The sequence below is a fragment of the Aptenodytes patagonicus genome, chromosome 4 (genome assembly GCF_965638725.1).
Source record: "Aptenodytes patagonicus chromosome 4, bAptPat1.pri.cur, whole genome shotgun sequence".
Taxonomy (NCBI): Eukaryota; Metazoa; Chordata; class Aves; order Sphenisciformes; family Spheniscidae; genus Aptenodytes; species Aptenodytes patagonicus.
Window position 1 is genome coordinate 81,783,883 of NC_134952.1, and position 15,506 is coordinate 81,799,388.

The 15,506-nt window shown below is 40.2% G+C and overlaps 1 protein-coding gene across 1 annotated transcript in view; it reads left to right on the forward strand.

Moving 5' to 3' along the window:
* Window positions 1-8,212: 8,212 nt before the first annotated feature.
* Window positions 8,213-15,506, forward strand: part of NDST4 (N-deacetylase and N-sulfotransferase 4) — a 108,167-nt gene continuing 100,873 nt past the window's right edge. The window contains exon 1 of the mRNA XM_076337314.1: window positions 8,213-8,766. The gene's annotated coding sequence lies outside the window, so the exon portion shown is untranslated. The remainder of the gene's footprint in view (window positions 8,767-15,506) is intronic.

The following is a 15,506-nucleotide window of genomic DNA, read 5'->3' on the forward strand; positions in this document are numbered from 1 at the left end:
TATCTATTACTGGTGTTTAGCTTTTATATGGTAATTTCAGTTCACAGAGTCACTGCTCGAAGTGTGTATGCCTTTCTGCCATGTTTTAAAAAATAAAACACCACCACAAACAAACAGACAAAACCACAATACTTAAACCAAAATGCACACAACCCAGGAGTCAGATCAGTGGTATAAATAGGCAAACAACATTTTGAATGTTATTTCTAAAGTGCCCAGAAGTCTCCAGAGAGCAAAGAGGCAACTCCAAAACATCATTATAGATAGAAACAGATACTTTCAAATGTAACCTGTTGAGGATGAGTGGCATGAGAAGAGAAGGAATGAGCGTGGTAAAGAAGTATAATGGTTAAGTCAAGTATCAAGAGCTTATTCACTTGGAGTGCTCTCACCCTTGATTACTCCATCCATGTTTTTCTCTGATCATTTTAATTAAGTCACGTTTATTTTCTTCCCATGAGAAAAAAATATTTTTAAAAGGAATCCGAATCCAAAGATGATTGTTTGAAGAACAGTGATCACTGTGCATTGTTCACACAGAACAGTACCTTGTCTTCCAAAAAAGCCATTCCTTCTGCTGCCCTCCTGATTTTTTAAGAGCAGTGCTGAAAGTCTGTAAGTAATTCCTACCTCAGGAAAAATGAGTCAGTAGCAGTTAGACATTAAAAGCATTTCTTTAGCTTATTAACTCTGTTCTCCTTACAGACATTGCAGAGAGATTTCACATTTCTAAAGTCAGTGCAATGTAAATACAAAATCATGATCTTGATTTCCTTTGTCAGACGACAATTTCTTGAAGTACGTTAGCCTCCCTTTTGTTGAACCCGGGTTTGTGTGGGGTTTTTTAATGTTGAGACACAGCATAGTTGCATCAGTCTAAAAACAGACCTCAGAGGGAATACTTCCATTTCCCATTTTAGTGTGTCATGTTTCATGGTTTGGGGTGGCTTTTGTAAAGCGGTGCAGTTCAGCGTAGCATGTTGCGGCTCACGAGAGAAATGAAGAGACCACTCCCAGTGTACCAGCATAAGCTAGAGCTTTTGCCAGACTGGAGAGGGTGCCAAAATCCCGGCATAGTTTTGAAAGTTATGATACTGAAAGTGTTCCCGTAATGAACAGCTAGCACTTACTGTAATGTAAAAACATTGGACCCAGAGTACTTATTTTATTTACACAATTAATCCCACTGAAGCTAACAGATGTACTCATCTTAGGGAGACAAACTTGTTTGCACACCTAAAGACAAGCACAATTCCTTAAAACAAAAGGCTGTACAACACATTCTGGAGACCTTTCAAGTGCAGAACGTTCATGTATCCAATAATCACTAGGAAGGAAATCAATTTTCTTAAAAGAGGAAACACCAAGTCCCTCCAAGTACTATGGACCTGTCTCAGAGCAGTGGCAATTTGCAAAGGAGAAGGGCACAGAAACTGATTTACAAAAGCTTCATTCAACATCAAGATTTCCCATGCCAGCTGGAGCATTAGCAGAAGTAGCTCGTAAGCATGAGGCCTCCTCCTATAGGACTAGATGAAGCAGAAAACAAATGATAATGGGATTATCTAAAACAAAAGGAATTTACTAAGAGGTGAAACAAAACACTCTGTACAACAGGAGCCAGTTATTACAGTAATGCTAGAATACCAGTTTGAAAGTGGTTTAGTAATGGATTTTTCACTTTGAGGGTTTTTTTTTAAGTTTTAAATTAGGGTATAGAAAAAGCTATGCTTATGAGAGCTAACCTAGAAAAAAGTTATCCTTAGAATGTAATGGAAGCTTGATATCTAGATCGCAAGGACAGAAAAGTAAAAAGAGAGATAAATGCTCTTTGTAGTTTCTCCTTTGAAAATATCATTCCTGGTTTCACCTTTTATTCAGAAGTGGATTAGAGTATTTAAAGAGCCTCTGTAGACATGTTGAAGGGGACTCCCATAGGAGCTATGGTCTAATTAAGCTACTTTATGAATCATTCCATGGTTTGAATAACTCAAAAATTTTTTTTTAAAATCACTTAATACATTAAACCAAGAGTTCAAGCTTCTTAGTTTTCAATAATCAAGGAAGAAATGCTTAGTTTTAAGATTTGTATGCTATCGCTTAGTTTTATGGATGATGTTCTTTGTGATAAAGGCTTTGCCAACAGTTGGATTCCTCTTTATTAGAAGCCACCTTCCTCTAGGCATGTTACCAGCCCTACTACAACGTCACTGTTTATACTGGTTGTTCTCTTGCATGAGCTGTTAACCATTGGATCCTCAAAGAATTTATCTGAAGTACTGACTTGCTGATTTATCCATCAGGAAAACAACATACTGCAGTGATACAACCCCATTACTCTCTCTTTACTTAGAAAGCCACCAAGGCTCAGATATGCAGCTGGCACATGACAACCAAATGTTGATATTACACAGAGATAATTGTTCTCATGGTCCCAAGTGTTGTGACAGAGCAGCGAGAATGAATTACCTCTTTCTTTCCCAAAGTAATACCATAGTTTGTTAGATAATTGCTGTTTAAAATGCAAGGGGAGAAGAGAGAAGGATATATATAACTCCCCGAAGGCCAAGTTACAGACCTTTCCTTCGAGCACATCCTGGTTTCCTCCCTTAGTTCTATTTTTTCCAAACATAGTCCCACTAAGTTTGGACTGGGAGAAAGCAGAAAGGACCTCAGCAGAAGAGTGACACAGCAGGGACCAGTCCCTCCGCACCAGCAGCATTGCCTAGTCTCTTGGGTTGGCTTCTTCCCTTGCTGGATGCAGAGTGGAATTGGGCTTTTTTTGCCCGTTCCTCATTGCAGCACATACTCTGCAAGTCAAGGGGGATTCTTTCCATTTTATGGAAATCATAAATCAGTGCAAATCATGGTGGGTTTTCTGGAGATCATCAGGAGCTGGTAAATAGGTCTGCTAACGTTCCTGCCGGAGAAAAGAAGGGTACTACACAGTCTTCTCGTAAGGAGTTCCTCAAGCTGCTGTAAAGCAATGCTGCACAAAACATGTTACCCATTAAAATAAATCACTTCCCCAGCCTGAACTCGGGTTGTGAGCGGGCACTGGAGAACAGCACCTCAGCTGATGCACAACGGGATGACAACACTTCTGCTGTTTGCAGTACTGGGGGTGAGAGAAACTACATGATCTCTGGTGAAGGATAACCTTTGTGAGTCACACGGGAGAAAGAAATCCAGTAAATGAGTCTTCATACTTCCACAGAAAGGGGAAATGGGAGCACTACCAGAGTTTCTAGATCAACAAACGTCCATGTTAGCAACAGTTGCAGTGCAGCGGAGGTAGCAGCGAGCTTTTCTAAGCGAGGCAGTCATTGGATGAATTGGACCTGCTTTTAGTCTAGTTTTTGTGACAATTTACAAATATAGATTGACTTGCTTATCAGCAGGGAGGTCACAAGAACAGTGTTCATGAAAACAGACCAAATGAGAAACTGGAAGCTCTTAACTGAGCTCCAGTACATTGCTAAGGTGTTACAGGTGCAAACACAAATCACAAGGGGGCTGAGCAGAATATAAACCCTCTCTGGTGCTTCAGCTTCTCCCATTGCATGAAAGCGTGGCTTGGGAAAAGCTCTTTTCTTTCTAAGCTCCAGTCCTACCCCTGTATACTTCCGAGGAGCTTTCTGCTGACTTCAGGCCAAAGCTGAACCCAGGAAGGATTCTGTAAGGAAAATTGTGGGAAAGAGCCCAAAAGGCTTTATGGATACACAAAGACATGCTTCTCTCTCACACAACATGAACCCTTGTCTCAGCATCACAGTGAGCTGATAACTCAGGAAGCGGTGACACCGATCAGACTGTGGATTAAGCAGAACAAACTCATTTTTTGCTTTGATAGTATCTTGATAACAGTACTTAAAAGACCAGAGTTTATATTTTTACAGTTGAGTAAGTACTTAAGACCTAAAATAGTAATGTAATTAGAGAGACGTGGAGCAGCTCTAATGCTAGATGTTAATGAATGTATGTTGGTTTAACAAATAGTTCAACATTAGTTTATATCAACACACTCTCTGAAACTAATACATCCGAAGCCTTACAGGAACAAAACCACACTAGGATATCAAAGTTATTTTACAAAGGAATAAAAGTTTAAGATAAAGGTCATTACAGAACTGGTATGCACTGATTTGCCTTTATCATCTGCAGAAGAAGCGTGTCCAACCATAAACAGGGGAGGATAATAGAAGCTGAACAGAAACTGTGTAGCTTGAGAAAGTCAGCAGTCAGGGAATCTAGTTCATATTTTTTGCATATTTTTGTTTTTATTTTGCTCGTAGGACTTTGCATCATTTTTGCTGTTGATGTTGTTTCAAATGAGTGCTTCATGCTTAAGTGGACTACTAGCAGCGTGTTCTCCACTGTCATCTGGGAAATAAGAATAACCTGTGACAAGGCAGGCACTTTCAGTAGAAGACATGAATGTCTTAACTGAGTGGTGATGCGTGAAACTCTGCTCCAAGTGTATCTATATTTCATCCCTACATTTCTAAGCATATAAAACCTCTAGCACATTTTGAGTCAGAGCCAAAATATTCAGATTAAAAAAACCTAATAACTTGTTGAGACATCAAAAAACCCAAACAGACTTTTCTTAATGAAATATATGTTTGAATACCCTAAAAAAGCACATTCTGCTATGCCTTTATGTTTCTTGCACTTTTGATGTGAGTGTAATTAAGTTCTGCATATCTTGAGGAGCTGCTAGAGAATTAGAGACTAATCTATAACTCTTCTAAGTTGTCATAGTTCCTCTGAAATCGATGGATGTTTTGACAATTTACACCAGCTGAGGAACTGCTCTGTGTGTTTAATAAAAGACACACTGTTGTTTAATTACAGGGAAGTTCATAAGAAGTCTCCACAGCTCAAGGAAAAGCTGGTCCTTTCAGCAATAGTCATTTTTTGTTCTTTTAAACTCATTATGAACTTAAGTGTCAAAAGCCATCTTTCTTTCAATAAAGACCGTAAAGGTGTCTTTAGCTAAAAGAGACAGTTATATGTATTGTAGTCAACTTAATTTTGAAGTGTGGCCTTTGTGCTGCAAGGTAGTTTTTAAGAGGAGAAGTAGGGAGTACCTATTAAAGTGTCATCAGAGCACTGTAATAACAGGTGAGAAAACTGGGGGCACTCAGAGAAAACAAAAGCTCAACATAACAGCAACAGAACATCAATCCAAATATTTCAGTGGAAGTTTTCAAATAGTCTAGAACCAGGGAGATACCATATATTATACGTATTAATTTCTGAAAGTGTTTGCTTGCTCTGTCTCGTGTTTCTAAGCATGGAACTGCAGGAGTTGTGTTTTTCTAGCTCATAATGTGCTGTGAAGATAAGTACATTAAAAATACATGCGCAGAAATTGTAGTGATAGTATAGTACTCCGAATAGATAACCGAGCATTAGAGTCTGGATTTAAGCATCTAAATAGGAAAAGGATGCTGAATTTTCAGCAGTTGCCTTCAGTGTAAATGTAGATGCCCCTTTAAAAAAAACCCCACCTGCTTCAAAGTCTTGTTAACTTACACAGTGCTAAGCAAAGAGTCTATGTGAAAGCACTAGGTTTAGAAAAGTAAAGCATTTGTATGTCTTGTAATGTGTGTAAGCGCCAAGAAAATCTGGACAGAACAAAGCAACACTTACTTCCACTAGGGAGTTTGAAGTAAAAAAAAAAAAAAAAAAAACAACAAACCAACAAAAACAAAACAACAACAACAAAAACGCAACAAACCCACAGTTATAAAACCAAAAAGTCATGTTTCAGAAAGGTAATACTAATTTTGGGCAAAGTACTGGTAGGTTCCATCTATAACTTTTCAACTACTGAGATAGGAGGGCTAGGCAGTTGTGATTGCCTACCTATACAGGGGCAAAAATAAATCACACAAGTATTAACTAATACAGAATTTCCACCAGCTAATACAAAATCTGTGCTGCAGGCAAGATTAGAAAAATATACATCGAGTGGCAAGGATTTCAGCATAAATGTGGTACCTCATTAATATGGTGTTTTATTACTAGAATTTCCCTTCTTTTACTGTTTCTCTCCATCCATACTTCATTTCTGTTTCTTGCTGTCCTATTTTCTTTCTTGTATGTTTTTCCCTAAAGCAGAGCATGAGAATAATATCATGATTGGAAGGACATTCTAGGTAACTCAAGTGCATTTGCGTCCAAGCAAGAAGAGTTCAATTCTCACTACTACCCAAAGTAGAGAGAAGTGAAAATTCAAATTGTACTGTCTTTTTCCCCAAGGGTTGGTGTGCTCATTTTGTTACGTAAAGAGAGTTGGAGCAATTCTGCCAACTGATTTCCACGCATTTCTAATAAGGGCAGACCCTGGCATAGCAAGTCGCCTGATCCTCCACTTAAAATGAATCGCTAACAAAGCAAACAGGTATTGAGGCAGCGTGAATCAACAGCCATGCTTCTTCATGTTGAATTCATCTAGCATGGCACGCTCTTAAGACAAGGATTTAAGTTCAAAGAGTGACTTCAACATCTGAATTAAAATACACTCTCAATGGTATGCGTAACCACTTGGCCACTGGCCCGCCCTGGGAACATCTGCGGCAGCGGCTTCAAAGGGGCAGACCACTGCTCCCATCACATCTGGCGGCAGCCGAGAGCCGTCCTGCAGCACCCCCGCACCCTGCGGCCAAACCCTTCCGCTCACAGGGATGTCTCCAGTGCCTGAAGTACAGCTAGGAATCAAGTATACAAGTAGAAAGAGGAACAAAACAACTGGACTTTTTCTTTTCGCACCATCAGATTAGTAATAGGAAGCTCTCGCATTTTTTGCGTTTTTCGACCAATTGCACCAGAAGTCTGCCTTATGTTGGGAAGAGACTCACTCACTTGATTTGGAGGTTTTAATTTACAGCCTGACTTAAGTTCTGACGTTCACACAGGATGCAAGGAGACACCCACTCGCCATCCAGTTGCAGTGGGAACCCCACACCCAACCTTCGCAACAGTCTTTGGAAAACAAATCCCAAATCCAGAGCCCGCCATAGGTGTAAGGCATTTTTAAAAGACCCCCAGCAAGGGCTTTGTAATTAGAAATTGCAGGAAATGACTCAGACATACTTTGAATTTTAATTTTCCCTCCATTTCTAATTTAGCCAGAAGGAATAAATTAGTCCCCAGTTAGGAATATCTACCATCTTTGAAACTTGGATATTCGCAGAGAGCAAATAGCTCTTCATGTAGAAGGTCCCAGCTGAAGGATGTAAATGGTGAACTGCATGGAACACCATTTATTTATACTATTTTGGAAACACGAAAGGTTGAGCTGACCCTCCTATGATTCAAATCTGAGTTTACAGCGTCATTCATCATCTCGGAATGGGTTTGTTCCAGTCTCCTTGAACAAAACTATTTTCTCCTCACATTTGCTGCACAGAATTGGCTGAATTTCAATTCCAAGGTGTATCGTACGAAGAACAGTTTTGGAGTGAAAGGTGTCAAGCTGGCAAAAATTGAAAATTAGATTGGTATAAAATCTAATTTTTTTTTAATATAGAATGTGTTTAGTTTTTCCTCTGTAATATAATTTAAAGTCGCATAACAATCATATTTCTTGGCTATGGAGGTAGGTTTCATCTCTAGCTGGATGAGATAAAGGATTTTAATAAGAAATTATGCAACAAATAGGTGGAATTTGTGTCGCATACAGTAGGAAAATACTTTGCACCTCTGAGCGCCACAAATTTGCTGGTATCCACCCAGAGGTGGTGTCAGGGACATCATTTGTAACCAACTTGCTGGGCAATGACCTCTGCTTGATTTTGGTCATGCATTAAAAGCCACTTTTTGTTGTACCAGGTGGTCTTATCAGTGACCTAACAAGAGTAGGAACCAAAAAGTCTTCTAGTATTGTGATTTTCTTGAGCCTCCTTTAGCATCTGGGGATGGTGTGGGGGGCTGGGGACTCAAGCATTCTCCTGCCAGAAAATGACTCTTTCAACTTTTCCTTTTTCCCAGGCTTTCAGCTGCAGGCTCCAGGTGTAAAATCAGAAGCTGAAAGTGGCATTTTCCTCCCGCATTTTGGGCGGCGGGCAGGAGGGGAGGTGGTCCAACTGCACAATGACAGATTATGCAAATCCTCTCGGAGCATCTAATCAATCACGGCGGTGGGAGAGGAATGCAGCTCATCTCTGAATTTGCCTCCGTCGCCGAGTCCTCGCGTGAAGCATCCCCCCTCAGTTGGAATGACATCAGAGCAGCTCCGAGTCCTTGAAAGTCTGGGGGTTGATTAGCTGGAGGAATTGGCCGCTTCTGCCAATCACCACCCTGCAAAGCCGCCTCGATACTCCTGTAGATATGAGGGAGAGGGAGGCTGACTACAGCAAACAGGAGGCACGACGGCAGCACCGGCAGTAGTAACGGGAGCAGCTGGTATTTGGGTGATTAAATAGTTCTCGCAGCCTTTTTGCTGTAGCCTGCTTGCTCCCCGGTGTAATTCCCATGTCCAAGAAGGAAGCTGCATTTTTAACGGTGTGCTGAACAGAGGTTTGAATCATTCCAGCTGGCTGCTTGTTTTGAAAAGGACCGTCTGTGTATAAATGAGATGTGACTGTGCCGGTAGAGTTCAGTTACTGGGGCTGGAGCAAGAGGAACCTTCCCGGGATGCCGCTCAGACAGCTGCTATCAATTGAAAACTCTCCCTAGCTTACCTGGAGCCATGTGAAGAGATTTGAATAGCAGATGTCTCTTTCCTGCACGCTAGGAAGAGAAATTCTTCTCTAGGTAAGCTATTGTTCAGCTTCTGCACATACTGCTATGTTAACCTATACTTCTGGGTATATATTCATATGACTATATAGACAGTGCCTGTATTCAGAGACAAGAAAACAGTTCCTGAGCAGGTATAAATATCCACATGGTGTGTAAAATGGTTTGCCTAGAACCTAATTATGTATAGTAAGTACTTCAGAAAGCTGCCTAGAGCCTGGCATTCAAAGGATTATTTGAAAGTTTGAGATAGTCTTTGCCATGTTTGCATGCAAGTGCCCTCGATGTAAACGGATGCGCGCCCTCCGAGGGGAAACAGTTGTCTGACTAAATGCATGAAAGACCACAGAAGTTACAGCACGGGAAGTTATGTGAGGGAAAAAAAAAAAAAAAAGAGGATAAGGTTGCAATTCTTCTTTAGTCTACTCCATATACTTTGCTTTTATTTGCTACCATCTAGCAAAGTTAAGCAAAACTAGCGTATTAAAATGACAACGTTGAGAGCTTTCCATGGATATATAGTAAACATGCACTATTTAAAGTAAGAGTAATTGTACTGTGAGGAAGCCAAGACCTGCAGATCTGCTCTCTTCCAGCAGTTTGATATCCAAACAACATCTGTCAGCAACATTTCTTTTTTTTTTTTTTTTTTTTTAAAACAGCATGATCATTCATAGTGTGGAAGCAAGGACTTTTTTCAGGTAGTAAGAGGTAAACTGAAGAAATCAGTGTTTGCTCTTCAGATGACTACAGTCAGAGCACACCGGCAGCCCAGCGTTTTTATCTTACAGCTGACACACAGGCTCCAAGTCATTGCTGCTGGGAATAAACACTCAAAGGAGAAATGTTTCGAGGTGAATAGGTCTTTTCCTACAAGCACTACACTAATGTAACCACACATACATACAAAACCCACACTCATTAAGTTCTCTTTCCCCAGGGAACTTACCATATCATTTTTTACTAACTTCTGCAACTCTTAATCACATTGATTGGACCCTCCCTCCATGTGAATAAATGCTGCAGAATCTGGCCTACCCCGTGCAGCAGGTTATTCTGCCTTTTCTACCTCTGAATGTTACCCGAGCAAAAAGATTTCTCTTTTTAGAGAAATAAGTCATTTTCACCCTGTTTTTTCAGTAGTTTTTAATTATGAGCCTCCTGATATAAGATGTTCAGCTTGTGGAAGAATAGCAGAATCTCCTTGTTCGTAAAGTTTAAATAGTTGGCAATGTTGCCAGGCGCTTCCCTGCCTTGCCCCATCATGTCTGTATACTTTCATCATGCACATTTTACCATCAGCCAAGCTGCACTGCCTGACTTGCTTTCCAAAATGCTGCTCTAAAGAAAAGGGAGGGGGGGGAAATGCCAAGTCGCAATTAACTAAGGAGATTCTTGGCTTCCAGTTTTCTTCTGAATCTTATCAATTCAAATAATATGATCTGCTCAATTAGATTAGATGTTCCTAATGGCATTGCTCTGTACAGAAGTTTAAGATTGTGTATTAGTTTTTCTGCCATTTCCTCAGAACATGGCCATTTTTTTGATTCATAATAAATGCCTAATGTCTGAAAGCCTCAGAAATGAAAGCAGGAGTATCTTAATGTCTTGTTGACACCACTGTTTTCCGTGAGGCTGGAGAAATGCTCCTCTAACTTTCATTTTATTGGAGTAAATCAAATCCAAAGGGTTAGATTTAAGCACAGAGCAGGATGCTTGACTAACTGACCACTTGTACACACACACATATATATATGCCCCCACATATACTTCCATTTCAGTCTGAACAGCCTGTTAACTCACACTATAAAGTTCTGGAAGTCCTATTAAAACTTTATGGATGTTTAAAGGTTGTGATATTGCTACATTGCTCTTTGTAATAGCACTGATCAAACTTAGCTGATGTTGCAGCATGCAGGGAATCATGAGCTTCTCTAGAGTTCAGCTATCACTCGGTATGAGTGGGAGAAAAATATACTAATAGTAAAGATTTTTTTTTTTTTGGAAGGCTTACAGTACAGGAATTCTCAGGGGTATAATGAGATACTTTTAAGGAAAACATGGCCACATATTGCAAACCCAGGGCAATACTGATCAAAGAAAATGCTGATGAGTTACTAGTAGTTGTGACTACGAGTTTTCAGTTAGATAAACAAAAAATAACATTTAACCATATGCCACCAGAAAAAGATTTGTTTCTCATTTTATTTTTCTACAAGCAATAAGGGAAAGAATATCATGATCTCTTACCAAAAAAAAAAAAAGAGATAATTTCTGTTCCAAATCTTTCTGATTTAGCCCACAAACAATTTTGATTTGACTGCCTCTATGACCATAGGGCTGGCTGAGCTTCAGCTGCATGTATACGCTGATGTTTGCTTCCATCAAGTGTTTGCTTTGCAAAGCTTTCATAATGCTTCAGCTTCTGAGGTGCATGCAAGAAACTGCTTTCCATGCCTGCAAAATGGGCTTTTTTGAACAAAGCAAACCCTGGGCTAAGAGCAGCAAAGCATTTCAAGCTGGGGCCTGGGTGGCTGAAGGAAAGGATAGCTCAGAATTGTGCAGAAATCTGCAATTTCCCCAGCCTGTGGAGTCATTTCAGGAACAGGGCACTGAGCTTAAGGTGAGCCAAGGGCTCTCCACACTTTCCACGGTGAGGGGAGCCTGGGTTTGAAACCATTTGCAAGGATTAAGGAGTACAGTGTAAGGTGGCAGTTTAGCAGATCCCTTATTCTCAGGCCTGGGATGCAGCTGAGGACCGTTAGAGAAGGTTGAGGGGCTGGACTATGGGAGAAGGAGGGTCTCTGTGCTGGAAATTGCTTGGAGCATTAAGTGTCCTATCTCACATTCTGAGAAAGGCTGAAGAATGCTCATATCACAGCAACAAGTCTACTTCTATTGAGATGTTAAAGCAATGCCCCTCATTAAGTGTAAGCCACCCAGAAGAGTGCTAGATACAAATACAGAATTTATTTTCCATCTATGTCAACGTTTAAATTAGAAAAATTGTTTGGGCTATAAAAAAAAAAAAAAAAATCAGGTGCTGGAAGAAAGTGAAAGCCATGCACGTCAATCCCAAACATTTATTACAACTACTGTCAGTAATAATTACAATGAAGTCACAGATTCTTCTGAAATTAACAGTTGCTATAGAAAACTAATAATATTTTATCTAAACAGTAATGCCACCAGAATCACATGGCAACAGCACAACAGTGTAGAAACCATGTCAGTATTTGATGAAGAAAACACATTGGCACCAGAAGTAATGTATTGTGATGAGATGGCTTAAACTCAATTCTGAAAGGAGCAGAGAAGTATTTAAACCTATTTCCTCCCCTCTGGCTACAGGAAGGGTCACAAGGGCCTTCCCCAAGTGCAGGCCAGTGGAGCAAATTAATCCTCCCTCCTCTGCTGTAAGGATGGGTTTTGCAGAGCCAGAGCAAACACAGAAGTAGAAGCCAGGGCAGGGTGGGCTTCTTTCAGGAGAAAAGAAGCAAAAAGAAAGGGGTTCCCTCTTCTTCCGTGGAAGCCGGTGAAATAAGAACTGTACTTGGCTTATTCAGCTTGGCCAAGGGAAAACCTGCTGAATCTCTGGTTTGCTTTTCACGACCTAGGTAAGTCTTTGTTTTCCCTGCTTCTTCATGTCACACAGAGGCTACCATGCAAGATTCTTTCCTCCCCCAAAACATGGTAAGACAAGATATTCCGTAGCACAGCCCCAAAACAGACAGTATAACGCAGACAGTGATTTAACATCTGTACACGTATAGCTGCTGATGCATTTGTCCCAGACCACAGTATAGCTAAACTTACAGAGCGCATGCTTTTGTACCCAAGGCTGCGGTTGCAGAATTTCTGCGAGGACAATCTTGCAACTTCAGTGTTAGTCCTTACACAGCCATGGGATGAGAGGAGCATCTGCCATTGTGTCATGGCCCGCAAGAGCACTGAGAAATGCACGCACAGCTAATGCTCAGGGCTGATGCATCTACAGCTATAGAGTTTTACTAATGGCTGGGTTTTAATCTCCCATACGTATATATCATTATCAGACACACAGCAGACAGAATAATGTGAACAGGCTCTTCCCTGAGCAGAACTGTGCACGAAACGTATCCTCCTGAAGGACTATCCACAGCTACTTATTTCAACCCGCACTCTGCCAGGCTTCCACTGAAAGGATTGCATTTAGCTTTTAGTGTATAAATAAGTGTTCTGATAAATAATTAATAGTAGCTCCTGGCCATAAAAGAGGCAAATGTTTGGAAAGTTAAAACAGTCTGTCATGAAATATGCACCCACCTCTATGTTCTAGTTTCAGGGGATGTTTATCCAACATCCTTTCCTTTTGCATGGGACCATACTTTCTAAGGAGAAGGCCAGAGCTTGAGTTCCAGAGCCTCGGGGTATTCTTTGAATTTATTCTCTCTCACTGGGATATTTATCACCCCCTAAACCACCAGAGGGGAGGGCAGGTGGTCGGTGATTCACAGAAATTTTTGGAAATGAGAGGAAAATGCAGTAGTGTCTAGGCTTCTGGGTAAGATAGAGAAATTACACTTACTGGTCACTTTTGATTTTAAAGCTCTCATAGCTTTTTTATTATTATTATTTTATTTAAACAAAAGCAGGGCCATCTGCCTTGATGCTTTTGCCAGACTACCTGCACTCTACCTACCTAAATAGCTGGTATAATGGACTAGGGCATTTTTATTCATTACTAGTCAGTAGACTGTATTTGTTGTGCCATTTTAAATGGTTTCACTATTCTACCCTCACACGATTGCACTGGTAAGGGTGGAACCATGCATGCACACATAGTATGCAACCCCTTCCTGCACAGGGCACTGTACAAGCCAGTAAATACTGTTAGCAACTGAGGGTCCAGGTTTGGTTTGGATTGATAGAGTGACCATTCCTCCTTCTTAAGGTCTATCTCATTAGTAACTGAAAAGCAGTGATTCTGGAACTTCATCTCCTAACACAATATCAACTGAGTCTTGTTTCCCCATACCTTACTATTTCTAAATTACCTGCAGGAGTAATTACAATCACAATTAAAGATCAAGAGACCTCTGTGGTACATACTGCCTGCACGACAAACGAAGCAAGCAGTGCATGCCTCAAAACACTTGACACTCTCGGACTCCCATAAGACTAACTCATCAGCTTTGGAGCAAGCTCCACGTGCCAGCATGAATCAGCAGCAGTCATTCTGCATATTCAGATTTTTAACTAAAGTACCTCCGAAAAGGCTTTCTCCTCCATGGAAAATATTTACTTTCAGGAAGAAAACTAAATATCTACATATATATTGTCTAAAACAGAACTTTATGTATTACAATGTATCATCGTGTCAACTAATGAGACATCATTTTGTTGGCTTCTAAGCCCCTTCCATAAACCAGAATGCCAGGCTGGATTTCTTCTTCCAAGATGCATCCTGGAGATGCATATTGGAAAACACAGTATAGTTGTGCACCCAGTCCACAGGAGAGGATAGAAATGTAAAGAAACGTAACTAATTCCAGCCTGGTGCAGGGGCAGTATGTTCAGAAAGATTTTGAAAACCGGTTGGATAATTTTTTCATCCCCCCCCCCCAAAATAAGTTAATGCCTCAGTAGTTCAATAAGCAGAGATTTTTCACTAAAACAACAGGTTAATCAAAGCCTCGCTGTTCTATCACATAGCTCTAATGGTATTAGTTCTAGTTCCAGTCTCTGAGCTTAGCGTGACTCAACAAAAAAAATCCCTTGAATTCCCAAGTAGGACCCTTATCCTACTAGTGGCATTTCTAAATTGAACTTTATCTAGACAAAACAAAGATTAGATCTTTTGAAAGGAAATATTTGTTTATATTTTGAACCAAAAGTAAAACAGTATCTATAGGTCACAGATGACACACCAGAAATCTCAAAAGAGATCTTTCACTTGACTGACAGAGTGGCTTCTCTCAGAGAAACCCCATAAAACAGTGGCAGAAATAAACACAAAGACATTTAACCAGGGTATGAAGAATAAAAAGAAAAAAGCAGCAAGCAAACACTGCAAATACATTTGACTGCACATGAAAGTATGAGTTTTGCACTGGCTTTCTTAAATGCACTGTTTGCAATATCCATGCTATATACATTTGAACCAAGCAGGAATCATCTTAGAACATTTTACAGCTAGTGCCCACGTAAAGGTAGAAGAGGGTATTATTCCCACAACACAGACAGGGAAACTGAAGTGCTGGGGGGAAAAAAAAAATTAAAAAAAAAAAATCAGTGGCCTCCAGAGGGCAATACATGATGTTGGTGGCAGAAGGAGACAGAACTCAAAGTTCCAGCTCCCTGCCTTATCCTCTCACCACTAGGCATTTTTCCTCTTGATAGGCGAACAATACCCATCCAATCATTTCAAGATAAAAAGGAGTTGAATTTGTATTAATATCTTCCATAAAACTTCCTTGGACTATCTTGTCTGCTTGACAGTGTCTGAAATACTTAAATACATTAAAGTGAGATATAGTCTGTTGGGTATTGTAGTATTTTTAGTACATGATGAAGTCTCTCTGTCTAGATCAGTTTTACTGACAACAGTAATATGTGCAGCCGTAACTGGGTCCCACAAAAAGCTAATCTTTCCAGTTTTAAAGAACTGGTAATGAGACAGAGAATTTTCTGAAGGACTGCCTGAAACCTGGTCTAGGACTAAGACACTAACTTAAGCAATTTAAATATATATGTGGAAAAGACAGGAGAGATAT